At 53.2% G+C, this 22,395-nt stretch overlaps 22 non-coding genes across 22 annotated transcripts; 11 read left to right on the plus strand and 11 right to left on the minus strand.

Annotated features, from left to right (window-relative positions):
- Positions 1 to 174: 174 nt before the first annotated feature.
- On the plus strand, positions 175 to 371 carry LOC136952513 (U2 spliceosomal RNA). The gene has a single exon (XR_010877875.1). It is a non-coding gene; the product is annotated as a U2 spliceosomal RNA (small nuclear RNA).
- A 917-nt stretch (positions 372 to 1,288) lies between these two features.
- LOC136953817 (U6 spliceosomal RNA) lies at positions 1,289 to 1,395 on the minus strand. Its single transcript, XR_010878009.1, has one exon. It is a non-coding gene; the product is annotated as a U6 spliceosomal RNA (small nuclear RNA).
- A 239-nt stretch (positions 1,396 to 1,634) lies between these two features.
- On the plus strand, positions 1,635 to 1,831 carry LOC136952524 (U2 spliceosomal RNA). The gene has a single exon (XR_010877876.1). It is a non-coding gene; the product is annotated as a U2 spliceosomal RNA (small nuclear RNA).
- A 942-nt stretch (positions 1,832 to 2,773) lies between these two features.
- LOC136953954 (U6 spliceosomal RNA) lies at positions 2,774 to 2,880 on the minus strand. Its single transcript, XR_010878039.1, has one exon. It is a non-coding gene; the product is annotated as a U6 spliceosomal RNA (small nuclear RNA).
- A 239-nt stretch (positions 2,881 to 3,119) lies between these two features.
- LOC136952711 (U2 spliceosomal RNA) lies at positions 3,120 to 3,316 on the plus strand. Its single transcript, XR_010877893.1, has one exon. It is a non-coding gene; the product is annotated as a U2 spliceosomal RNA (small nuclear RNA).
- A 983-nt stretch (positions 3,317 to 4,299) lies between these two features.
- Positions 4,300 to 4,406, minus strand: LOC136953821 (U6 spliceosomal RNA). Its single transcript, XR_010878010.1, has one exon. It is a non-coding gene; the product is annotated as a U6 spliceosomal RNA (small nuclear RNA).
- A 6,228-nt stretch (positions 4,407 to 10,634) lies between these two features.
- LOC136952821 (U2 spliceosomal RNA) lies at positions 10,635 to 10,816 on the plus strand. Its single transcript, XR_010877903.1, has one exon. It is a non-coding gene; the product is annotated as a U2 spliceosomal RNA (small nuclear RNA).
- Positions 10,817 to 11,770: 954 nt separating this feature from the next.
- On the minus strand, positions 11,771 to 11,877 carry LOC136953833 (U6 spliceosomal RNA). Its single transcript, XR_010878012.1, has one exon. It is a non-coding gene; the product is annotated as a U6 spliceosomal RNA (small nuclear RNA).
- Positions 11,878 to 12,116: 239 nt separating this feature from the next.
- LOC136952535 (U2 spliceosomal RNA) lies at positions 12,117 to 12,313 on the plus strand. Its single transcript, XR_010877877.1, has one exon. It is a non-coding gene; the product is annotated as a U2 spliceosomal RNA (small nuclear RNA).
- A 944-nt stretch (positions 12,314 to 13,257) lies between these two features.
- Positions 13,258 to 13,364, minus strand: LOC136953836 (U6 spliceosomal RNA). Its single transcript, XR_010878013.1, has one exon. It is a non-coding gene; the product is annotated as a U6 spliceosomal RNA (small nuclear RNA).
- Positions 13,365 to 13,603: 239 nt separating this feature from the next.
- Positions 13,604 to 13,800, plus strand: LOC136952546 (U2 spliceosomal RNA). The gene has a single exon (XR_010877878.1). It is a non-coding gene; the product is annotated as a U2 spliceosomal RNA (small nuclear RNA).
- A 963-nt stretch (positions 13,801 to 14,763) lies between these two features.
- Positions 14,764 to 14,870, minus strand: LOC136953841 (U6 spliceosomal RNA). The gene has a single exon (XR_010878014.1). It is a non-coding gene; the product is annotated as a U6 spliceosomal RNA (small nuclear RNA).
- Positions 14,871 to 15,109: 239 nt separating this feature from the next.
- On the plus strand, positions 15,110 to 15,306 carry LOC136952557 (U2 spliceosomal RNA). The gene has a single exon (XR_010877879.1). It is a non-coding gene; the product is annotated as a U2 spliceosomal RNA (small nuclear RNA).
- A 965-nt stretch (positions 15,307 to 16,271) lies between these two features.
- On the minus strand, positions 16,272 to 16,378 carry LOC136953848 (U6 spliceosomal RNA). The gene has a single exon (XR_010878015.1). It is a non-coding gene; the product is annotated as a U6 spliceosomal RNA (small nuclear RNA).
- A 239-nt stretch (positions 16,379 to 16,617) lies between these two features.
- LOC136952568 (U2 spliceosomal RNA) lies at positions 16,618 to 16,814 on the plus strand. Its single transcript, XR_010877880.1, has one exon. It is a non-coding gene; the product is annotated as a U2 spliceosomal RNA (small nuclear RNA).
- Positions 16,815 to 17,731: 917 nt separating this feature from the next.
- Positions 17,732 to 17,838, minus strand: LOC136953853 (U6 spliceosomal RNA). Its single transcript, XR_010878016.1, has one exon. It is a non-coding gene; the product is annotated as a U6 spliceosomal RNA (small nuclear RNA).
- A 239-nt stretch (positions 17,839 to 18,077) lies between these two features.
- Positions 18,078 to 18,274, plus strand: LOC136952579 (U2 spliceosomal RNA). The gene has a single exon (XR_010877881.1). It is a non-coding gene; the product is annotated as a U2 spliceosomal RNA (small nuclear RNA).
- A 942-nt stretch (positions 18,275 to 19,216) lies between these two features.
- Positions 19,217 to 19,323, minus strand: LOC136953960 (U6 spliceosomal RNA). Its single transcript, XR_010878040.1, has one exon. It is a non-coding gene; the product is annotated as a U6 spliceosomal RNA (small nuclear RNA).
- Positions 19,324 to 19,562: 239 nt separating this feature from the next.
- LOC136952722 (U2 spliceosomal RNA) lies at positions 19,563 to 19,759 on the plus strand. The gene has a single exon (XR_010877894.1). It is a non-coding gene; the product is annotated as a U2 spliceosomal RNA (small nuclear RNA).
- A 983-nt stretch (positions 19,760 to 20,742) lies between these two features.
- On the minus strand, positions 20,743 to 20,849 carry LOC136953858 (U6 spliceosomal RNA). Its single transcript, XR_010878017.1, has one exon. It is a non-coding gene; the product is annotated as a U6 spliceosomal RNA (small nuclear RNA).
- A 239-nt stretch (positions 20,850 to 21,088) lies between these two features.
- Positions 21,089 to 21,285, plus strand: LOC136952590 (U2 spliceosomal RNA). The gene has a single exon (XR_010877882.1). It is a non-coding gene; the product is annotated as a U2 spliceosomal RNA (small nuclear RNA).
- Positions 21,286 to 22,238: 953 nt separating this feature from the next.
- LOC136953863 (U6 spliceosomal RNA) lies at positions 22,239 to 22,345 on the minus strand. Its single transcript, XR_010878018.1, has one exon. It is a non-coding gene; the product is annotated as a U6 spliceosomal RNA (small nuclear RNA).
- Positions 22,346 to 22,395: the final 50 nt, after the last annotated feature.

Below are 22,395 nucleotides of genomic sequence, written 5' to 3' on the forward strand. Positions count from 1 at the left end.
GGTTGAAGCGCGAGGGCCGGCCCCCTCGCCATCCCCTCTACCCCTCCCCTCTACCCCTACTGCTAACCCCTACACCCCCTACTCTAGTCTAGTCTCGTCGTTGTCGTCCGTCACCGTGGAGCAGCGCAAGGGTACTGAGGGGCCGTGCGCGGGTATCGTGGAGTAATGGGGGTCATCGCTTCTCGGCCTTTTGGCTCAGATCAAGTGTAGTTTCTGTTCTTGTCAGTTTAATATCTGATAGGTCACCCACGGGGGCGACCAGTTCTTATTAAGCAGATTTTTGCAAACAGGGAGCCGGAACGAGGGCTCGCTCCGTCCGCTCCGCGCATCGCCCCGGTATCGCAGCTCCTCCGGGGAACGGTGCACTCTTTCTAAGCGTGTCAAAGGGAAACCCTGTGGGTGAGGTGAGTGAGGTGAGAGGCCGGGTGTCATCATACCCCCACCAGTCATATGCTTAAAATCTCGAGTTGCTGGACGCAGCACTCTCTACTGGATGGCTCTCACATCTCGTTGTGTAACTTACTGTAGCATTGCGAGTCATACGTTCATAAGTGAAGATGTGGACTTATGGGTTGTTCTTGGGCATAAGAGGAATTGTCAAGCATTGTTCTGTGGATTCTCGGTCTCCTGAGACCTTCTCCTCAGCTCTGGCTTTGTCCTTGTAATTCCTCACCTCTGGCTTTCCATCTCTGGTTTACAATAATCATGATGGTGTAGGTAAGAGTCCACCTAAGAGTCCACCTTCCTTTTGTCACACACGTTTGCCTTGTAATTGATTTCATTCATTTGCCATGTTATTTCATGTACGTTTCATTTGAACGTACTTACTTACTTACCTTGACCATTCTTGCTCTGATTGAACCCATCGAGTCAAATAAGCAAGTGTGTAATTCCATTGGTATTGGCCTCATTTGGCGGTTCATGTTAATACACTGCTCAGTTTCCCCATCTTCCTTGAAACCATAGGGGAATCATTTTCAGTCGTTTGGCCAATATTTACCCCCCCTAGAGGAGTGTGCATGCGCGTGCGTGCGTGCGTACGTAACCAACCAACAAACCAACAAACAAACTAGTGAATAAATGCCCAAAAATAAGGAATACGCCGGTGAGGCGAAGCCCTTTTCCTTTGGCCTGCCGTTTTCCCGCCCTTTTACTTAAAAAAAAACAAAAAAACAAAAAAAAAATTGGGGATCGTTTGTTTGTTTACAACTAGGTGGTCGTCGGTCAAGGTCTAACCCTAGCCCTAGCCCTAGCCCTAACCCTAAAAGGTGGAATGATGATGATGATCCAAAATTCGGAACGCTTCACGGATTTGCGTGTCATCCTTTCGCAGGGGCCATGCTAATCTTCTCTGTATCGATCCAATTTTATTAGATGTGCTGCCGTAGCGAGCACAAGACAGGCAGCTGCACCGACCCCTATATATCCGGCACGTCACTGGTCGAGTCGTCTTGGGGCGGGGTTGAAGCGCGAGGGCCGGCCCCCTCGCCATCCCCTCTACCCCTCCCCTCTACCCCTACTGCTAACCCCTACACCCCCTACTCTAGTCTAGTCTCGTCGTTGTCGTCCGTCACCGTGGAGCAGCGCAAGGGTACTGAGGGGCCGTGCGCGGGTATCGTGGAGTAATGGGGGTCATCGCTTCTCGGCCTTTTGGCTCAGATCAAGTGTAGTTTCTGTTCTTGTCAGTTTAATATCTGATAGGTCACCCACGGGGGCGACCAGTTCTTATTAAGCAGATTTTTGCAAACAGGGAGCCGGAACGAGGGCTCGCTCCGTCCGCTCCGCGCATCGCCCCGGTATCGCAGCTCCTCCGGGGAACGGTGCACTCTTTCTAAGCGTGTCAAAGGGAAACCCTGTGGGTGAGGTGAGTGAATGTGAGTGAGGTGAGTGAATGTGAGTGAGGTGAGAGGCCGGGTGTCATCATGCCCCCACCAGTCATATGCTTAAAATCTCGAGTTGCTGGACGCAGCAGTCTCTACTTGATGGCTCTCACATCTCGTTGTGTAACTTACTGTAGCATTGCGAGTCATACGTTCATAAGTGAAGATGTGGACTTATGGGTTGTTCTTGGGCATAAGAGGAATTGTCAAGCATTGTTCTGTGGATTCTCGGTCTCCTGAGACCTTCTCCTCAGCTCTGGCTTTGTCCTTGTAATTCCTCACCTCTGGCTTTCCATCTCTGGTTTACAATAATCATGATGGTGTAGGTAAGAGTCCACCTAAGAGTCCACCTTCCTTTTGTCACACACGTTTGCCTTGTAATTGATTTCATTCATTTGCCATGTTATTTCATGTACGTTTCATTTGAACGTACTTACTTACTTACCTTGACCATTCTTGCTCTGATTGAACCCATCGAGTCAAATAAGCAAGTGTGTAATTCCATTGGTATTGGCCTCATTTGGCGGTTCATGTTAATACACTGCTCAGTTTCCCCATCTTCCTTGAAACCATAGGGGAATCATTTTCAGTCGTTTGGCCAATATTTACCCCCCCTAGAGGAGTGTGCATGCGCGTGCGTGCGTGCGTGCGTACGTAACCAACCAACAAACCAACAAACAAACTAGTGAATAAATGCCCAAAAATAAGGAATACGCCGGTGAGGCGAAGCCCTTTTCCTTTGGCCTGCCGTTTTCCCGCCCTTTTACTTAAAAAAAAACAAAAAATAAAATGGGGATCGTTTGTTTGATTACAACTAGGTGGTCGTCGGTCAAGGTCTAACCCTAGCCCTAGCCCTAGCCCTAACCCTAAAAGGTGGAATGATGATGATGATCCAAAATTCAGAACGCTTCACGGATTTGCGTGTCATCCTTTCGCAGGGGCCATGCTAATCTTCTCTGTATCGATCCAATTTTATTAGATGTGCTGCCGTAGCGAGCACAAGACAGGCAGCTGCACCGACCCCTATATATCCGGCACGTCACTGGTCGAGTCGTCTTGGGGCGGGGTTGAAGCGCGAGGGCCGGCCCCCTCGCCATCCCCTCTACCCCTCCCCTCTACCCCTACTGCTAACCCCTACACCCCCTACTCTAGTCTAGTCTCGTCGTTGTCGTCCGTCACCGTGGAGCAGCGCAAGGGTACTGAGGGGCCGTGCGCGGGTATCGTGGAGTAATGGGGGTCATGGCTTCTCGGCCTTTTGGCTCAGATCAAGTGTAGTTTCTGTTCTTGTCAGTTTAATATCTGATAGGTCACCCACGGGGGCGACCAGTTCTTATTAAGCAGATTTTTGCAAACAGGGAGCCGGAACGAGGGCTCGCTCCGTCCGCTCCGCGCATCGCCCCGGTATCGCAGCTCCTCCGGGGAACGGTGCACTCTTTCTAAGCGTGTCAAAGGGAAACCCTGTGGGTGAGGTGAGTGAGGTGAGTGAATGTGAGTGAGGTGAGTGAATGTGAGTGAGGTGAGTGAATGTGAGTGAGGTGAGTGAGGTGAGAGGCCGGGTGTCATCATGCCCCCACCAGTCATATGCTTAAAATCTCGAGTTGCTGGACGCAGCAGTCTCTACTTGATGGCTCTCACATCTCGTTGTGTAACTTACTGTAGCATTGCGAGTCATACGTTCATAAGTGAAGATGTGGACTTATGGGTTGTTCTTGGGCATAAGAGGAATTGTCAAGCATTGTTCTGTGGATTCTCGGTCTCCTGAGACCTTCTCCTCAGCTCTGGCTTTGTCCTTGTAATTCCTCACCTCTGGCTTTCCATCTCTGGTTTACAATAATCATGATGGTGTAGGTAAGAGTCCACCTAAGAGTCCACCTTCCTTTTGTCACACACGTTTGCCTTGTAATTGATTTCATTCATTTGCCATGTTATTTCATGTACGTTTCATTTGAACGTACTTACTTACTTACCTTGACCATTCTTGCTCTGATTGAACCCATCGAGTCAAATAAGCAAGTGTGTAATTCCATTGGTATTGGCCTCATTTGGCGGTTCATGTTAATACACTGCTCAGTTTCCCCATCTTCCTTGAAACCATAGGGGAATCATTTTCAGTCGTTTGGCCAATATTTACCCCCCCTAGAGGAGTGTGCATGCGCGTGCGTGCGTGCGTGCGTGCGTACGTAACCAACCAACAAACCAACAAACAAACTAGTGAATAAATGCCCAAAAATAAGGAATACGCCGGTGAGGCGAAGCCCTTTTCCTTTGGCCTGCCGTTTTCCCGCCCTTTTACTTAAAAAAAAACAAAAAATAAAATGGGGATCGTTTGTTTGTTTACAACTAGGTGGTCGTCGGTCAAGGTCTAACCCTAGCCCTAGCCCTAGCCCTAACCCTAAAAGGTGGAATGATGATGATGATCCAAAATTCGGAACGCTTCACGGATTTGCGTGTCATCCTTTCGCAGGGGCCATGCTAATCTTCTCTGTATCGATCCAATTTTATTAGATGTGCTGCCGTAGCGAGCACAAGACAGGCAGCTGCACCGACCCCTATATATCCGGCACGTCACTGGTCGAGTCGTCTTGGGGCGGGGTTGAAGCGCGAGGGCCGGCCCCCTCGCCATCCCCTCTACCCCTCCCCTCTACCCCTACTGCTAACCCCTACACCCCCTACTCTAGTCTAGTCTCGTCGTTGTCGTCCGTCACCGTGGAGCAGCGCAAGGGTACTGAGGGGCCGTGCGCGGGTATCGTGGAGTAATGGGGGTCATCGCTTCTCGGCCTTTTGGCTAAGATCAAAAGCTGCATCGCGGCCTTATCAAGCGATCGAGCGCCATTGAGGCGACAGTGGCAACCGGCGGTATTGCGGGAGGCGGTGGACCTGGAGTCGGCATTCTGGAGGCGGACGTGAACTGCGGCGGTGAGTCTGGGGCGGGGAGGGTTGGCGGTACCGGGAGTCGAGCGATGTATGGGGCACCGGTACCGTGCTTAGGGGGGATGGTCGCTGGGCCGAGTGCCGTGGGAGGGTTTGCCCCGACCACGGAGGGAGCGGCTGGGGTCGCGGCGGGGATCCTGCGGAGGACCCTGACCGGCGGACTGCAGGCCAGGGGGGACGGTGTGTCCCATGCTCCGGGGCCGGAGGCTGGCAGATCTGGTGGAGCCGGGGACGGAGGCGGAGTCCCCAATGCGGCCGGAGGTCCGGGCGGCGACAAAGGTCTGGGAGGCGGCGGAGCGCCTGGCGGAGGAGCGTCGGGAGACGGCGGAGCGCTTGGCGGCGGGGCGCTTGGCGGCGGAGCGCTTGGCGGCGGAGCGCTTGGCGGCGGAGGAGTGCAGGCTGGCGGCGGAGCGCTTGGCGGCGGAGGAGTGCTGGCTGGCGGCGGAGCACCGGGAGGTGGCGGAGCGCCTGGCGGAGGAGCGCCAGGAGGCGGAGCGCCGGGCGGAGGAGCGTCGGGAGGCGGAGCGCTTGGCGGTGGTGGAGGGCCGGCTGGCGGCGGTGGTGGCGCCTCTGGTGGCGGGAGGCCGATGGGACGGCCGCGGACGGGTATGAAGAACTCCCTCCGGTTTTCATGGAGGGACCCGGATGTGCCGCGGCTGTCGAGAGAGGTGTTCACCCGGCAGGTGGTGATCGCCATTTTAAAACTGACGCCGGCGGAGGTCCTGTGTCTACAGGACAACGTCCAGGAGAGGGGGTTCGATGTGACCCTGAAGACGGCGGCTATTGCGGCGTCCGTCCTGGGCTTGGTGAGGGCCCAGAGGGCGGTGGCGCCCCTTGGGTCGTATGAGGTGGTGGACCTTGACCGCCAGAATTTTAGGGTGGTGACGGTCCATTTATATAATGGGAACGTGTCGGAGCAGGCGGTGGCCGCGTTTCTCAGCCGCTATGGGGACGTGAAGTCAGGGGCCCGGTACGTCCTGGACTCGTTGGGGTACTGGACGGGGCGGCGCCAGTACCAGATGCTGCTGGGTGAGGACGGAGCGGGGATGGACGGGCTACAGCACCCCCCGGCCTATTTTTCCATCGGGAGTGACAGGGGCTATTTGTTCTATGCTCGCCAGCCCCCTTGCTGCAGGAGGTGTCGCCGGGTGGGGCACACGGAGGTGACATGTGGGGGGCCCCGCTGCGGGGTGTGTGGTGAGGAGGGGCACGTGGCACGGAACTGCCACGTGCCAAAGACCTGCCACCGCTGTGGTGCGGCGGGGCACCTAATGAGGTCGTGCCCTGCCCGGGAGAGGAGTTATGCGGGAGCCGCAGCAAGGGAGGCTGGTGCCCCTGTCACCCCAGGCGTCGCCCCTGGTGCCCCGGGCGGGGCCCCTGTCGCCCCAGAGGAGGCCCCGGAGGTTCCGGACGTAGCCCCCGACGCCCTGGTCACTCCAGAGACGGCGGAGGAGAGGGGGGAGGCGGCGGACGAAGAGGTCACCGCGTCCTCTCCGGAGGAAGACCTCACCATGGACGGGTTGCGGCAGCTGACGCGGGTGTTGGAGGAGTTGACGGCGCAGGCGGAGGTGACCCTAGATTCTGGGGAATCGAGGCTAGGGTCGGGTGGCGAGGTGGATGGTATGGTGAGGGCTGGAGGCGGCGGGTCGGGCCCGGCGGGGCTCGGGCAGCTGCAGCTGGTCCTGGACAGAGTGGATGGGGGGGAGGTGGGGGGGTCGAGGAACCCCCGCCGAAAGGCGAGTGCGCTCGCTGAGGGTGAGCGGTTTGTGGCAGGGGGGGCGGGGAGTAAGAGGGGGAAGGGGAGGGAGGGTAGACGAAGCGGGGAGAGGGGGCAAGGGCGGACTCTGCCCAGTTCGATGCCCGACACCCCGGTGGAGTTAGGTGGGGGTTTTATAGAGGGCGGGGAGGAGGAGGGGGAGCCAAACCCGGTGCCGGCCTCCTGGGGGGAAAGGATGGAGACGGAGGAGGGGGAGGGGAGTGGGAGTGGGGTGGGGGAGGATTTGTATGGGTGATAGGTTGGGGTCTTGGGGTTTTTTTTTCTTTTATGTATGTATCATGTCTTTCACTGTTTGTACTTTTAATTTGCGGGGATTGAGGGACAGGGTGAAGAGGGCGGCTGTTTTTTCGTTTTTGGGGGGTTTGAATTTCACTGTGTGTTTTGTACAGGAGGTGCACTTAAGGGACAGGGGTGATGTGGTGGGGTTTACGCGGGAGTGGGGAAGGGGGGGGTCTGTATGGAGTGTGGGGGGGGTGCACTCATCAGGGGTGGGGATTTTGTTTGGGGGCGGTGGGGTTCGGGTGGAGGGGTCTTTTATGATATCACAGGGGAGGGCCATGGGGGCTGATATTTGTGTGGGGGAAATGAAAATGCGGGTGATTTGCGTGTATGGGCCACAGGGGAGGGTGGCAAGGGGGGAGTTGGTGGAGTGTGTGGCCCCTCACTGTGCAACAAACAGGGTGTTGGTGGTAGGGGGGGATTTCAATGTTGAGTTAGGGGGCACGGGTGAGGTGAGTGTCGCAGCGTGGAGGGTTTTGTTTAGCGGGCATAGTTTGGTGGATGGGGGGAGGCGCACTACCCCTCATTTGGACGGGCCCACGTGGCGTAATTCCCGTGGGGTCCAGAAGCGTTTAGACTACGTTTTCTTGCCTCGGTCTTTGGGACCGGTGTCGGGCCGGGTGCTCCCTGTATTCTTCTCGGACCATGATGGGGTCCTCTTGACGGTGCGGGCCCGGGTGCCGGTCTTTGGCCGGGGGTACTGGCGCCTCAACCTGGGGGTCTTGGAGGAGCGGGAGTTCTGCGACTCCGTGGCCCACTTCTATCAGGGCCTCGTGGGCCTTAAGCCCTTCTACGCGGGGATGGTCGAGTGGTGGGAGACTGTTAAGGCCCGACTGAGGGACTTTATCCAGGGGCACTGCAGGAGGCAGGCGAAGGCTTTGAGGGCGGAGATCGCACGGCTGCAGCACCAACTTGAGCTGGAGCATTCCTTGGGAAACCTGGGAGTGTCCCCCGACTTGCAGCGGTGTGCCGCTCTCAAGGTCCGTTTGAGGGTCATCCATGAGCGTCGTGCTCGCGCCTACCTCTTGAGGGCGCGTCAGGATTTCTTGGAAGAGAATGAGACGTGCTCGGCCTCTTTCTTCGCCTCGGTCAAAGCGGCGAAGAGGAGGTCAGTGTTCGCGGGGGTGAGGGACCTCCAGGGCCACGTAGCAGCGGAGCCTGCCCGTATGGTGGAGGCCGCCACCGACTATTACCGCGTTTTGTTTAGTGCCAGGGAGGTAGATGAGGGTTATGGCGAGGTCTTCCTTAGAGCGTTGACCCGGCGGGCGCCTCCAGAGGTGGCGGCGGCCATGGAGGCGCCGTTGTCCCTTGGGGAGCTGGAGGGAGCACTGAGGCGCATGGGCCGGCGGAAGGTGCCGGGCCTCGATGGGCTGCCGGCCGAGTTCTATCTCAAGTTTTGGGATGTGATCGGGCCGGCGGTCCTCGAGGTCCTCACCGAGGTCCTCGGCACGGCGACCCTGGGAGGGTCGATGGCCGACGGGGTGCTGTCCCTCCTGTCGAAGGGAGGGGACGGCACCGACCTGGGGAACTGGCGGCCATTGACCATGCTGTGCGTGGACTACAAACTGTTGGCCAAGGTCTTGGCGGACCGGCTGCGCACAGCACTCCCGGGCGTCGTGCACGAGGACCAGACCTGTGGCGTAGGGGGCCGGTCCGTGCGCTGGAATCTCCAGCTGCTCCGGGACGTCATAGCCTGGGCCGGGGACCGCGGGCTGCCTCTGATGGTAGCCGGCCTCGACCAGGCAAAGGCGTTCGATAGGGTCCACAGAGGTTTTTTGTTTAAGGTGTTAGAGAGGCTAGGGATAGGGCACGTGTTCATCGGGTGGCTGAGTACTCTGTACTCGGCCGTGGGGTGCACGGTTTCTATCAATGGGCACTTGGGACAGAGGTTTGACTTGGTCTCAGGGGTTAGGCAAGGGTGCCCGCTCTCACCCCTGCTGTTCATCCTTTATATGGAGCCCCTGGCGGCGGCCATTCGGGCCGACCCCGGTGTTGATGGGATACTGGTACCAGGTAGCGGGGGCCTACGGGTCAAGATGACTCAGTACGCAGACGACACCACTCTGCTGCTGGGGAGCGACGCTAGCCTGATCCGAGCCTTGGAGACCTTCCAAGATTTCACGAAGGCCTCTGGTGCGGTGCTTAACCTCACCAAGTCGTCGGTGAAGTTCTTTGGGCGCTGGAGGGGAAGGACGGATGTACCAGGGGGGCTGGCTCACTGTGCAGGGCCCCTGCGGATCTTGGGGGTGCATTTTCAGGCGGCCCAGTGCGCCACGGCCAACTGGACCAGGCGCCTAACCGCGGTCGAGCGGAAGTTGTCCCTGTGGAAGGCCAGGACTTTGACATTCGTGGGGAAAGTACTGGTCCTGAGGATGGAGGTGTTGCCGACTCTCCTCTTCCTGGCTTACGTGTATCCCATGCCGGCCGGCATGCGGCGGCCCTTGACGCGGCTCGTGTTTCGCTTCCTCTGGGGGGGGAGATACGAGATCGTGTCGAGGGTCCGCATGCTGGCCCCCGTGAGTCAGGGGGGGAGGGACGTGCCACACTTCCCGCTGAAACTTGACTGCGTGTTCGTTTGTTTTCTTTTGGGAGAGTTGTCCAGTCCGGTGCTGCACCCTTCTGGGCACTTCCTACGTTTTTTCTTTTCGTATCAGGCGAGGCACTTGATAGAGTGGTCCAACCTGGGCCCCCGGGCGGAGCAGCTGCCGTGGCACTTTGGCCAAGCGGCCAAGTGGATGAAGCTGCACCCTGCGGCCAGGGACCCGGTACTGGGCCTGAGTCAGAGGGCCCTGTATGCCGAGTTGGTGCAGGGAGTCTGTGCGCCGGCCGTGGTGGGGATACCCGCCGCGGTCTGGTCGTCAGTACAACTGCCCGGTCTTGACAACGGTCTCAAAGACCTGAATTGGCTGTGCCTTCACAAGGGCCTGCCGGTGCGGGAGATCATGCACCGGCACGGCCTGGCACGGACCTCGGTGTGCCCGCGGGCCACCTGTAGCGGTGACGAGTCCATAAGACACGTCATGTGGGACTGTCCTTTTGCGGGGGTAGTGTGGGCGAGGGCGGGGTTTTTGCTGGGCAGGGTGGTCACGGGGTTTAGGCTCACATGGGTGAGGGTGGAGAGGGGTGTGGGGTGGTCAGGGGGGAGGCGTAATCGCTTCCTCCTGTGGCTGATCATCAGCCTTTTTAAACGGGTGTTGTGGCAGGCGAGGAAGGAGTGGGTGCAGAGAGGGGTGGACTGGGGGGTGGAGGGGTGTGTTAAGAGGGTGGAGGATAGTCTACGGGTGAGGGTGGGGGTGGATGTGAGGAGGTGGGGGATGCACGCGGCCAGAGAGAGGTGGAAGGGGGGTCTTGGCCTCCTGTGAGGGGCGGGGTTTTTTTGGGTGGTGTTGGTTTTTGTGTGGGAGGGTCACCCTGGCTGTGTTTTTTGTGTTTTGCTGGGATTGGCCCTGAGCGTGGCCTTTGGCCCAGTGAGGTCCTGATTGTGTCCCTGTGTACCCTGCCCCTGTGTGAAGCCTCAGATTTTGTGTATTGCCACTACGGGTGGTTGGGGTGCGTTTATTGTTTCCTGTTATTCCTATTATTTGTTTTATTTAAGGATTTCACTTGTGTGTGTAAGGGGCTGGGGGTGTGGGGGTTTTTGGGAAGGGCGAGGGTTTATTGTGGTGTCTATGAGGGTGTATATGGGGATTGGGGTTTGTGCGGACAGTGTCGGTTGGGTGAGTGGGGTTTAGGCCCCACGCCTTTCTTGTGTTGTGTCTGTTGTGAATAAAACTTTTAAAACTAAAAAAATTCTGTTCTTGTCAGTTTAATATCTGATAGGTCACCCACGGGGGCGACCAGTTCTTATTAAGCAGATTTTTGCAAACAGGGAGCCGGAACGAGGGCTCGCTCCGTCCGCTCCGCGCATCGCCCCGGTATCGCAGCTCCTCCGGGGAACGGTGCACTCTTTCTAAGCGTGTCAAAGGGAAACCCTGTGGGTGAGGTGAGTGAATGTGAGTGAGGTGAGTGAATGTGAGTGAGGTGAGAGGCCGGGTGTCATCATGCCCCCACCAGTCATATGCTTAAAATCTCGAGTTGCTGGACGCAGCAGTCTCTACTTGATGGCTCTCACATCTCGTTGTGTAACTTACTGTAGCATTGCGAGTCATACGTTCATAAGTGAAGATGTGGACTTATGGGTTGTTCTTGGGCATAAGAGGAATTGTCAAGCATTGTTCTGTGGATTCTCGGTCTCCTGAGACCTTCTCCTCAGCTCTGGCTTTGTCCTTGTAATTCCTCACCTCTGGCTTTCCATCTCTGGTTTACAATAATCATGATGGTGTAGGTAAGAGTCCACCTAAGAGTCCACCTTCCTTTTGTCACACACGTTTGCCTTGTAATTGATTTCATTCATTTGCCATGTTATTTCATGTACGTTTCATTTGAACGTACTTACTTACTTACCTTGACCATTCTTGCTCTGATTGAACCCATCGAGTCAAATAAGCAAGTGTGTAATTCCATTGGTATTGGCCTCATTTGGCGGTTCATGTTAATACACTGCTCAGTTTCCCCATCTTCCTTGAAACCATAGGGGAATCATTTTCAGTCGTTTGGCCAATATTTACCCCCCCTAGAGGAGTGTGCATGCGCGTGCGTGCGTGCGTGCGTGCGTACGTAACCAACCAACAAACCAACAAACAAACTAGTGAATAAATGCCCAAAAATAAGGAATACGCCGGTGAGGCGAAGCCCTTTTCCTTTGGCCTGCCGTTTTCCCGCCCTTTTACTTAAAAAAAAACAAAAAAACAAAAAAAAAATTGGGGATCGTTTGTTTGTTTACAACTAGGTGGTCGTCGGTCAAGGTCTAACCCTAGCCCTAGCCCTAGCCCTAACCCTAAAAGGTGGAATGATGATGATGATCCAAAATTCGGAACGCTTCACGGATTTGCGTGTCATCCTTTCGCAGGGGCCATGCTAATCTTCTCTGTATCGATCCAATTTTATTAGATGTGCTGCCGTAGCGAGCACAAGACAGGCAGCTGCACCGACCCCTATATATCCGGCACGTCACTGGTCGAGTCGTCTTGGGGCGGGGTTGAAGCGCGAGGGCCGGCCCCCTCGCCATCCCCTCTACCCCTCCCCTCTACCCCTACTGCTAACCCCTACACCCCCTACTCTAGTCTAGTCTCGTCGTTGTCGTCCGTCACCGTGGAGCAGCGCAAGGGTACTGAGGGGCCGTGCGCGGGTATCGTGGAGTAATGGGGGTCATCGCTTCTCGGCCTTTTGGCTCAGATCAAGTGTAGTTTCTGTTCTTGTCAGTTTAATATCTGATAGGTCACCCACGGGGGCGACCAGTTCTTATTAAGCAGATTTTTGCAAACAGGGAGCCGGAACGAGGGCTCGCTCCGTCCGCTCCGCGCATCGCCCCGGTATCGCAGCTCCTCCGGGGAACGGTGCACTCTTTCTAAGCGTGTCAAAGGGAAACCCTGTGGGTGAGGTGAGTGAATGTGAGTGAGGTGAGTGAATGTGAGTGAGGTGAGAGGCCGGGTGTCATCATGCCCCCACCAGTCATATGCTTAAAATCTCGAGTTGCTGGACGCAGCAGTCTCTACTTGATGGCTCTCACATCTCGTTGTGTAACTTACTGTAGCATTGCGAGTCATACGTTCATAAGTGAAGATGTGGACTTATGGGTTGTTCTTGGGCATAAGAGGAATTGTCAAGCATTGTTCTGTGGATTCTCGGTCTCCTGAGACCTTCTCCTCAGCTCTGGCTTTGTCCTTGTAATTCCTCACCTCTGGCTTTCCATCTCTGGTTTACAATAATCATGATGGTGTAGGTAAGAGTCCACCTAAGAGTCCACCTTCCTTTTGTCACACACGTTTGCCTTGTAATTGATTTCATTCATTTGCCATGTTATTTCATGTACGTTTCATTTGAACGTACTTACTTACTTACCTTGACCATTCTTGCTCTGATTGAACCCATCGAGTCAAATAAGCAAGTGTGTAATTCCATTGGTATTGGCCTCATTTGGCGGTTCATGTTAATACACTGCTCAGTTTCCCCATCTTCCTTGAAACCATAGGGGAATCATTTTCAGTCGTTTGGCCAATATTTACCCCCCCTAGAGGAGTGTGCATGCGCGTGCGTGCGTGCGTACGTAACCAACCAACAAACCAACAAACAAACTAGTGAATAAATGCCCAAAAATAAGGAATACGCCGGTGAGGCGAAGCCCTTTTCCTTTGGCCTGCCGTTTTCCCGCCCTTTTACTTAAAAAAAAACAAAAAATAAAATGGGGATCGTTTGTTTGTTTACAACTAGGTGGTCGTCGGTCAAGGTCTAACCCTAGCCCTAGCCCTAGCCCTAGCCCTAACCCTAAAAGGTGGAATGATGATGATGATCCAAAATTCGGAACGCTTCACGGATTTGCGTGTCATCCTTTCGCAGGGGCCATGCTAATCTTCTCTGTATCGATCCAATTTTATTAGATGTGCTGCCGTAGCGAGCACAAGACAGGCAGCTGCACCGACCCCTATATATCCGGCACGTCACTGGTCGAGTCGTCTTGGGGCGGGGTTGAAGCGCGAGGGCCGGCCCCCTCGCCATCCCCTCTACCCCTCCCCTCTACCCCTACTGCTAACCCCTACACCCCCTACTCTAGTCTAGTCTCGTCGTTGTCGTCCGTCACCGTGGAGCAGCGCAAGGGTACTGAGGGGCCGTGCGCGGGTATCGTGGAGTAATGGGGGTCATCGCTTCTCGGCCTTTTGGCTCAGATCAAGTGTAGTTTCTGTTCTTGTCAGTTTAATATCTGATAGGTCACCCACGGGGGCGACCAGTTCTTATTAAGCAGATTTTTGCAAACAGGGAGCCGGAACGAGGGCTCGCTCCGTCCGCTCCGCGCATCGCCCCGGTATCGCAGCTCCTCCGGGGAACGGTGCACTCTTTCTAAGCGTGTCAAAGGGAAACCCTGTGGGTGAGGTGAGTGAATGTGAGTGAGGTGAGTGAATGTGAGTGAGGTGAGTGAATGTGAGTGAGGTGAGAGGCCGGGTGTCATCATGCCCCCACCAGTCATATGCTTAAAATCTCGAGTTGCTGGACGCAGCAGTCTCTACTTGATGGCTCTCACATCTCGTTGTGTAACTTACTGTAGCATTGCGAGTCATACGTTCATAAGTGAAGATGTGGACTTATGGGTTGTTCTTGGGCATAAGAGGAATTGTCAAGCATTGTTCTGTGGATTCTCGGTCTCCTGAGACCTTCTCCTCAGCTCTGGCTTTGTCCTTGTAATTCCTCACCTCTGGCTTTCCATCTCTGGTTTACAATAATCATGATGGTGTAGGTAAGAGTCCACCTAAGAGTCCACCTTCCTTTTGTCACACACGTTTGCCTTGTAATTGATTTCATTCATTTGCCATGTTATTTCATGTACGTTTCATTTGAACGTACTTACTTACTTACCTTGACCATTCTTGCTCTGATTGAACCCATCGAGTCAAATAAGCAAGTGTGTAATTCCATTGGTATTGGCCTCATTTGGCGGTTCATGTTAATACACTGCTCAGTTTCCCCATCTTCCTTGAAACCATAGGGGAATCATTTTCAGTCGTTTGGCCAATATTTACCCCCCCTAGAGGAGTGTGCATGCGCGTGCGTGCGTGCGTGCGTACGTAACCAACCAACAAACCAACAAACAAACTAGTGAATAAATGCCCAAAAATAAGGAATACGCCGGTGAGGCGAAGCCCTTTTCCTTTGGCCTGCCGTTTTCCCGCCCTTTTACTTAAAAAAAAACAAAAAAACAAAAAAAAAATTGGGGATCGTTTGTTTGTTTACAACTAGGTGGTCGTCGGTCAAGGTCTAACCCTAGCCCTAGCCCTAACCCTAAAAGGTGGAATGATGATGATGATCCAAAATTCGGAACGCTTCACGGATTTGCGTGTCATCCTTTCGCAGGGGCCATGCTAATCTTCTCTGTATCGATCCAATTTTATTAGATGTGCTGCCGTAGCGAGCACAAGACAGGCAGCTGCACCGACCCCTATATATCCGGCACGTCACTGGTCGAGTCGTCTTGGGGCGGGGTTGAAGCGCGAGGGCCGGCCCCCTCGCCATCCCCTCTACCCCTCCCCTCTACCCCTACTGCTAACCCCTACACCCCCTACTCTAGTCTAGTCTCGTCGTTGTCGTCCGTCACCGTGGAGCAGCGCAAGGGTACTGAGGGGCCGTGCGCGGGTATCGTGGAGTAATGGGGGTCATCGCTTCTCGGCCTTTTGGCTCAGATCAAGTGTAGTTTCTGTTCTTGTCAGTTTAATATCTGATAGGTCACCCACGGGGGCGACCAGTTCTTATTAAGCAGATTTTTGCAAACAGGGAGCCGGAACGAGGGCTCGCTCCGTCCGCTCCGCGCATCGCCCCGGTATCGCAGCTCCTCCGGGGAACGGTGCACTCTTTCTAAGCGTGTCAAAGGGAAACCCTGTGGGTGAGGTGAGTGAATGTGAGTGAGGTGAGTGAATGTGAGTGAGGTGAGTGAATGTGAGTGAGGTGAGAGGCCGGGTGTCATCATGCCCCCACCAGTCATATGCTTAAAATCTCGAGTTGCTGGACGCAGCAGTCTCTACTTGATGGCTCTCACATCTCGTTGTGTAACTTACTGTAGCATTGCGAGTCATACGTTCATAAGTGAAGATGTGGACTTATGGGTTGTTCTTGGGCATAAGAGGAATTGTCAAGCATTGTTCTGTGGATTCTCGGTCTCCTGAGACCTTCTCCTCAGCTCTGGCTTTGTCCTTGTAATTCCTCACCTCTGGCTTTCCATCTCTGGTTTACAATAATCATGATGGTGTAGGTAAGAGTCCACCTAAGAGTCCACCTTCCTTTTGTCACACACGTTTGCCTTGTAATTGATTTCATTCATTTGCCATGTTATTTCATGTACGTTTCATTTGAACGTACTTACTTACTTACCTTGACCATTCTTGCTCTGATTGAACCCATCGAGTCAAATAAGCAAGTGTGTAATTCCATTGGTATTGGCCTCATTTGGCGGTTCATGTTAATACACTGCTCAGTTTCCCCATCTTCCTTGAAACCATAGGGGAATCATTTTCAGTCGTTTGGCCAATATTTACCCCCCCTAGAGGAGTGTGCATGCGCGTGCGTGCGTGCGTACGTAACCAACCAACAAACCAACAAACAAACTAGTGAATAAATGCCCAAAAATAAGGAATACGCCGGTGAGGCGAAGCCCTTTTCCTTTGGCCTGCCGTTTTCCCGCCCTTTTACTTAAAAAAAAACAAAAAAACAAAAAAAAAATTGGGGATCGTTTGTTTGTTTACAACTAGGTGGTCGTCGGTCAAGGTCTAACCCTAGCCCTAGCCCTAGCCCTAACCCTAAAAGGTGGAATGATGATGATGATCCAAAATTCGGAACGCTTCACGGATTTGCGTGTCATCCTTTCGCAGGGGCCATGCTAATCTTCTCTGTATCGATCCAATTTTATTAGATGTGCTGCCGTAGCGAGCACAAGACAGGCAGCTGCACCGACCCCTATATATCCGGCACGTCACTGGTCAAGTCGTCTTGGGGCGGGGTTGAAGCGCGAGGGCCGGCCCCCTCGCCATCCCCTCTACCCCTCCCCTCTACCCCTACTGCTAACCCCTACACCCCCTACTCTAGTCTAGTCTCGTCGTTGTCGTCCGTCACCGTGGAGCAGCGCAAGGGTACTGAGGGGCCGTGCGCGGGTATCGTGGAGTAATGGGGGTCATCGCTTCTCGGCCTTTTGGCTCAGATCAAGTGTAGTTTCTGTTCTTGTCAGTTTAATATCTGATAGGTCACCCACGGGGGCGACCAGTTCTTATTAAGCAGATTTTTGCAAACAGGGAGCCGGAACGAGGGCTCGCTCCGTCCGCTCCGCGCATCGCCCCGGTATCGCAGCTCCTCCGGGGAACGGTGCACTCTTTCTAAGCGTGTCAAAGGGAAACCCTGTGGGTGAGGTGAGTGAGGTGAGAGGCCGGGTGTCATCATACCCCCACCAGTCATATGCTTAAAATCTCGAGTTGCTGGACGCAGCACTCTCTACTGGATGGCTCTCACATCTCGTTGTGTAACTTACTGTAGCATTGCGAGTCATACGTTCATAAGTGAAGATGTGGACTTATGGGTTGTTCTTGGGCATAAGAGGAATTGTCAAGCATTGTTCTGTGGATTCTCGGTCTCCTGAGACCTTCTCCTCAGCTCTGGCTTTGTCCTTGTAATTCCTCACCTCTGGCTTTCCATCTCTGGTTTACAATAATCATGATGGTGTAGGTAAGAGTCCACCTAAGAGTCCACCTTCCTTTTGTCACACACGTTTGCCTTGTAATTGATTTCATTCATTTGCCATGTTATTTCATGTACGTTTCATTTGAACGTACTTACTTACTTACCTTGACCATTCTTGCTCTGATTGAACCCATCGAGTCAAATAAGCAAGTGTGTAATTCCATTGGTATTGGCCTCATTTGGCGGTTCATGTTAATACACTGCTCAGTTTCCCCATCTTCCTTGAAACCATAGGGGAATCATTTTCAGTCGTTTGGCCAATATTTACCCCCCCTAGAGGAGTGTGCATGCGCGTGCGTGCGTGCGTACGTAACCAACCAACAAACCAACAAACAAACTAGTGAATAAATGCCCAAAAATAAGGAATACGCCGGTGAGGCGAAGCCCTTTTCCTTTGGCCTGCCGTTTTCCCGCCCTTTTACTTAAAAAAAAACAAAAAAACAAAAAAAAAATTGGGGATCGTTTGTTTGTTTACAACTAGGTGGTCGTCGGTCAAGGTCTAACCCTAGCCCTAGCCCTAGCCCTAACCCTAAAAGGTGGAATGATGATGATGATCCAAAATTCGGAACGCTTCACGGATTTGCGTGTCATCCTTTCGCAGGGGCCATGCTAATCTTCTCTGTATCGATCCAATTTTATTAGATGTGCTGCCGTAGCGAGCACAAGACAGGCAGCTGCACCGACCCCTATATATCCGGCACGTCACTGGTCGAGTCGTCTTGGGGCGGGGTTGAAGCGCGAGGGCCGGCCCCCTCGCCATCCCCTCTACCCCTCCCCTCTACCCCTACTGCTAACCCCTACACCCCCTACTCTAGTCTAGTCTCGTCGTTGTCGTCCGTCACCGTGGAGCAGCGCAAGGGTACTGAGGGGCCGTGCGCGGGTATCGTGGAGTAATGGGGGTCATCGCTTCTCGGCCTTTTGGCTCAGATCAAGTGTAGTTTCTGTTCTTGTCAGTTTAATATCTGATAGGTCACCCACGGGGGCGACCAGTTCTTATTAAGCAGATTTTTGCAAACAGGGAGCCGGAACGAGGGCTCGCTCCGTCCGCTCCGCGCATCGCCCCGGTATCGCAGCTCCTCCGGGGAACGGTGCACTCTTTCTAAGCGTGTCAAAGGGAAACCCTGTGGGTGAGGTGAGTGAATGTGAGTGAGGTGAGTGAATGTGAGTGAGGTGAGAGGCCGGGTGTCATCATGCCCCCACCAGTCATATGCTTAAAATCTCGAGTTGCTGGACGCAGCAGTCTCTACTTGATGGCTCTCACATCTCGTTGTGTAACTTACTGTAGCATTGCGAGTCATACGTTCATAAGTGAAGATGTGGACTTATGGGTTGTTCTTGGGCATAAGAGGAATTGTCAAGCATTGTTCTGTGGATTCTCGGTCTCCTGAGACCTTCTCCTCAGCTCTGGCTTTGTCCTTGTAATTCCTCACCTCTGGCTTTCCATCTCTGGTTTACAATAATCATGATGGTGTAGGTAAGAGTCCACCTAAGAGTCCACCTTCCTTTTGTCACACACGTTTGCCTTGTAATTGATTTCATTCATTTGCCATGTTATTTCATGTACGTTTCATTTGAACGTACTTACTTACTTACCTTGACCATTCTTGCTCTGATTGAACCCATCGAGTCAAATAAGCAAGTGTGTAATTCCATTGGTATTGGCCTCATTTGGCGGTTCATGTTAATACACTGCTCAGTTTCCCCATCTTCCTTGAAACCATAGGGGAATCATTTTCAGTCGTTTGGCCAATATTTACCCCCCCTAGAGGAGTGTGCATGCGCGTGCGTGCGTGCGTGCGTACGTAACCAACCAACAAACCAACAAACAAACTAGTGAATAAATGCCCAAAAATAAGGAATACGCCGGTGAGGCGAAGCCCTTTTCCTTTGGCCTGCCGTTTTCCCGCCCTTTTACTTAAAAAAAAACAAAAAATAAAATGGGGATCGTTTGTTTGATTACAACTAGGTGGTCGTCGGTCAAGGTCTAACCCTAGCCCTAGCCCTAGCCCTAACCCTAAAAGGTGGAATGATGATGATGATCCAAAATTCAGAACGCTTCACGGATTTGCGTGTCATCCTTTCGCAGGGGCCATGCTAATCTTCTCTGTATCGATCCAATTTTATTAGATGTGCTGCCGTAGCGAGCACAAGACAGGCAGCTGCACCGACCCCTATATATCCGGCACGTCACTGGTCGAGTCGTCTTGGGGCGGGGTTGAAGCGCGAGGGCCGGCCCCCTCGCCATCCCCTCTACCCCTCCCCTCTACCCCTACTGCTAACCCCTACACCCCCTACTCTAGTCTAGTCTCGTCGTTGTCGTCCGTCACCGTGGAGCAGCGCAAGGGTACTGAGGGGCCGTGCGCGGGTATCGTGGAGTAATGGGGGTCATGGCTTCTCGGCCTTTTGGCTCAGATCAAGTGTAGTTTCTGTTCTTGTCAGTTTAATATCTGATAGGTCACCCACGGGGGCGACCAGTTCTTATTAAGCAGATTTTTGCAAACAGGGAGCCGGAACGAGGGCTCGCTCCGTCCGCTCCGCGCATCGCCCCGGTATCGCAGCTCCTCCGGGGAACGGTGCACTCTTTCTAAGCGTGTCAAAGGGAAACCCTGTGGGTGAGGTGAGTGAGGTGAGTGAATGTGAGTGAGGTGAGTGAATGTGAGTGAGGTGAGTGAATGTGAGTGAGGTGAGTGAGGTGAGAGGCCGGGTGTCATCATGCCCCCACCAGTCATATGCTTAAAATCTCGAGTTGCTGGACGCAGCAGTCTCTACTTGATGGCTCTCACATCTCGTTGTGTAACTTACTGTAGCATTGCGAGTCATACGTTCATAAGTGAAGATGTGGACTTATGGGTTGTTCTTGGGCATAAGAGGAATTGTCAAGCATTGTTCTGTGGATTCTCGGTCTCCTGAGACCTTCTCCTCAGCTCTGGCTTTGTCCTTGTAATTCCTCACCTCTGGCTTTCCATCTCTGGTTTACAATAATCATGATGGTGTAGGTAAGAGTCCACCTAAGAGTCCACCTTCCTTTTGTCACACACGTTTGCCTTGTAATTGATTTCATTCATTTGCCATGTTATTTCATGTACGTTTCATTTGAACGTACTTACTTACTTACCTTGACCATTCTTGCTCTGATTGAACCCATCGAGTCAAATAAGCAAGTGTGTAATTCCATTGGTATTGGCCTCATTTGGCGGTTCATGTTAATACACTGCTCAGTTTCCCCATCTTCCTTGAAACCATAGGGGAATCATTTTCAGTCGTTTGGCCAATATTTACCCCCCCTAGAGGAGTGTGCATGCGCGTGCGTGCGTGCGTGCGTGCGTACGTAACCAACCAACAAACCAACAAACAAACTAGTGAATAAATGCCCAAAAATAAGGAATACGCCGGTGAGGCGAAGCCCTTTTCCTTTGGCCTGCCGTTTTCCCGCCCTTTTACTTAAAAAAAAACAAAAAATAAAATGGGGATCGTTTGTTTGTTTACAACTAGGTGGTCGTCGGTCAAGGTCTAACCCTAGCCCTAGCCCTAGCCCTAACCCTAAAAGGTGGAATGATGATGATGATCCAAAATTCGGAACGCTTCACGGATTTGCGTGTCATCCTTTCGCAGGGGCCATGCTAATCTTCTCTGTATCGATCCAATTTTATTAGATGTGCTGCCGTAGCGAGCACAAGACAGGCAGCTGCACCGACCCCTATATATCCGGCACGTCACTGGTCGAGTCGTCTTGGGGCGGGGTTGAAGCGCGAGGGCCGGCCCCCTCGCCATCCCCTCTACCCCTCCCCTCTACCCCTACTGCTAACCCCTACACCCCCTACTCTAGTCTAGTCTCGTCGTTGTCGTCCGTCACCGTGGAGCAGCGCAAGGGTACTGAGGGGCCGTGCGCGGGTATCGTGGAGTAATGGGGGTCATCGCTTCTCGGCCTTTTGGCTCAGATCAAGTGTAGTTTCTGTTCTTGTCAGTTTAATATCTGATAGGTCACCCACGGGGGCGACCAGTTCTTATTAAGCAGATTTTTGCAAACAGGGAGCCGGAACGAGGGCTCGCTCCGTCCGCTCCGCGCATCGCCCCGGTATCGCAGCTCCTCCGGGGAACGGTGCACTCTTTCTAAGCGTGTCAAAGGGAAACCCTGTGGGTGAGGTGAGTGAATGTGAGTGAGGTGAGTGAATGTGAGTGAGGTGAGAGGCCGGGTGTCATCATGCCCCCACCAGTCATATGCTTAAAATCTCGAGTTGCTGGACGCAGCAGTCTCTACTTGATGGCTCTCACATCTCGTTGTGTAACTTACTGTAGCATTGCGAGTCATACGTTCATAAGTGAAGATGTGGACTTATGGGTTGTTCTTGGGCATAAGAGGAATTGTCAAGCATTGTTCTGTGGATTCTCGGTCTCCTGAGACCTTCTCCTCAGCTCTGGCTTTGTCCTTGTAATTCCTCACCTCTGGCTTTCCATCTCTGGTTTACAATAATCATGATGGTGTAGGTAAGAGTCCACCTAAGAGTCCACCTTCCTTTTGTCACACACGTTTGCCTTGTAATTGATTTCATTCATTTGCCATGTTATTTCATGTACGTTTCATTTGAACGTACTTACTTACTTACCTTGACCATTCTTGCTCTGATTGAACCCATCGAGTCAAATAAGCAAGTGTGTAATTCCATTGGTATTGGCCTCATTTGGCGGTTCATGTTAATACACTGCTCAGTTTCCCCATCTTCCTTGAAACCATAGGGGAATCATTTTCAGTCGTTTGGCCAATATTTACCCCCCCTAGAGGAGTGTGCATGCGCGTGCGTGCGTGCGTGCGTGCGTACGTAACCAACCAACAAACCAACAAACAAACTAGTGAATAAATGCCCAAAAATAAGGAATACGCCGGTGAGGCGAAGCCCTTTTCCTTTGGCCTGCCGTTTTCCCGCCCTTTTACTTAAAAAAAAACAAAAAAAAAAAAAAAAATTGGGGATCGTTTGTTTGTTTACAACTAGGTGGTCGTCGGTCAAGGTCTAACCCTAGCCCTAGCCCTAGCCCTAACCCTAAAAGGTGGAATGATGATGATGATCCAAAATTCGGAACGCTTCACGGATTTGCGTGTCATCCTTTCGCAGGGGCCATGCTAATCTTCTCTGTATCGATCCAATTTTATTAGATGTGCTGCCGTAGCGAGCACAAGACAGGCAGCTGCACCGACCCCTATATATCCGGCACGTCACTGGTCGA

This window comes from Osmerus mordax, chromosome 1 (genome assembly GCF_038355195.1).
Source record: "Osmerus mordax isolate fOsmMor3 chromosome 1, fOsmMor3.pri, whole genome shotgun sequence".
Taxonomy (NCBI): Eukaryota; Metazoa; Chordata; class Actinopteri; order Osmeriformes; family Osmeridae; genus Osmerus; species Osmerus mordax.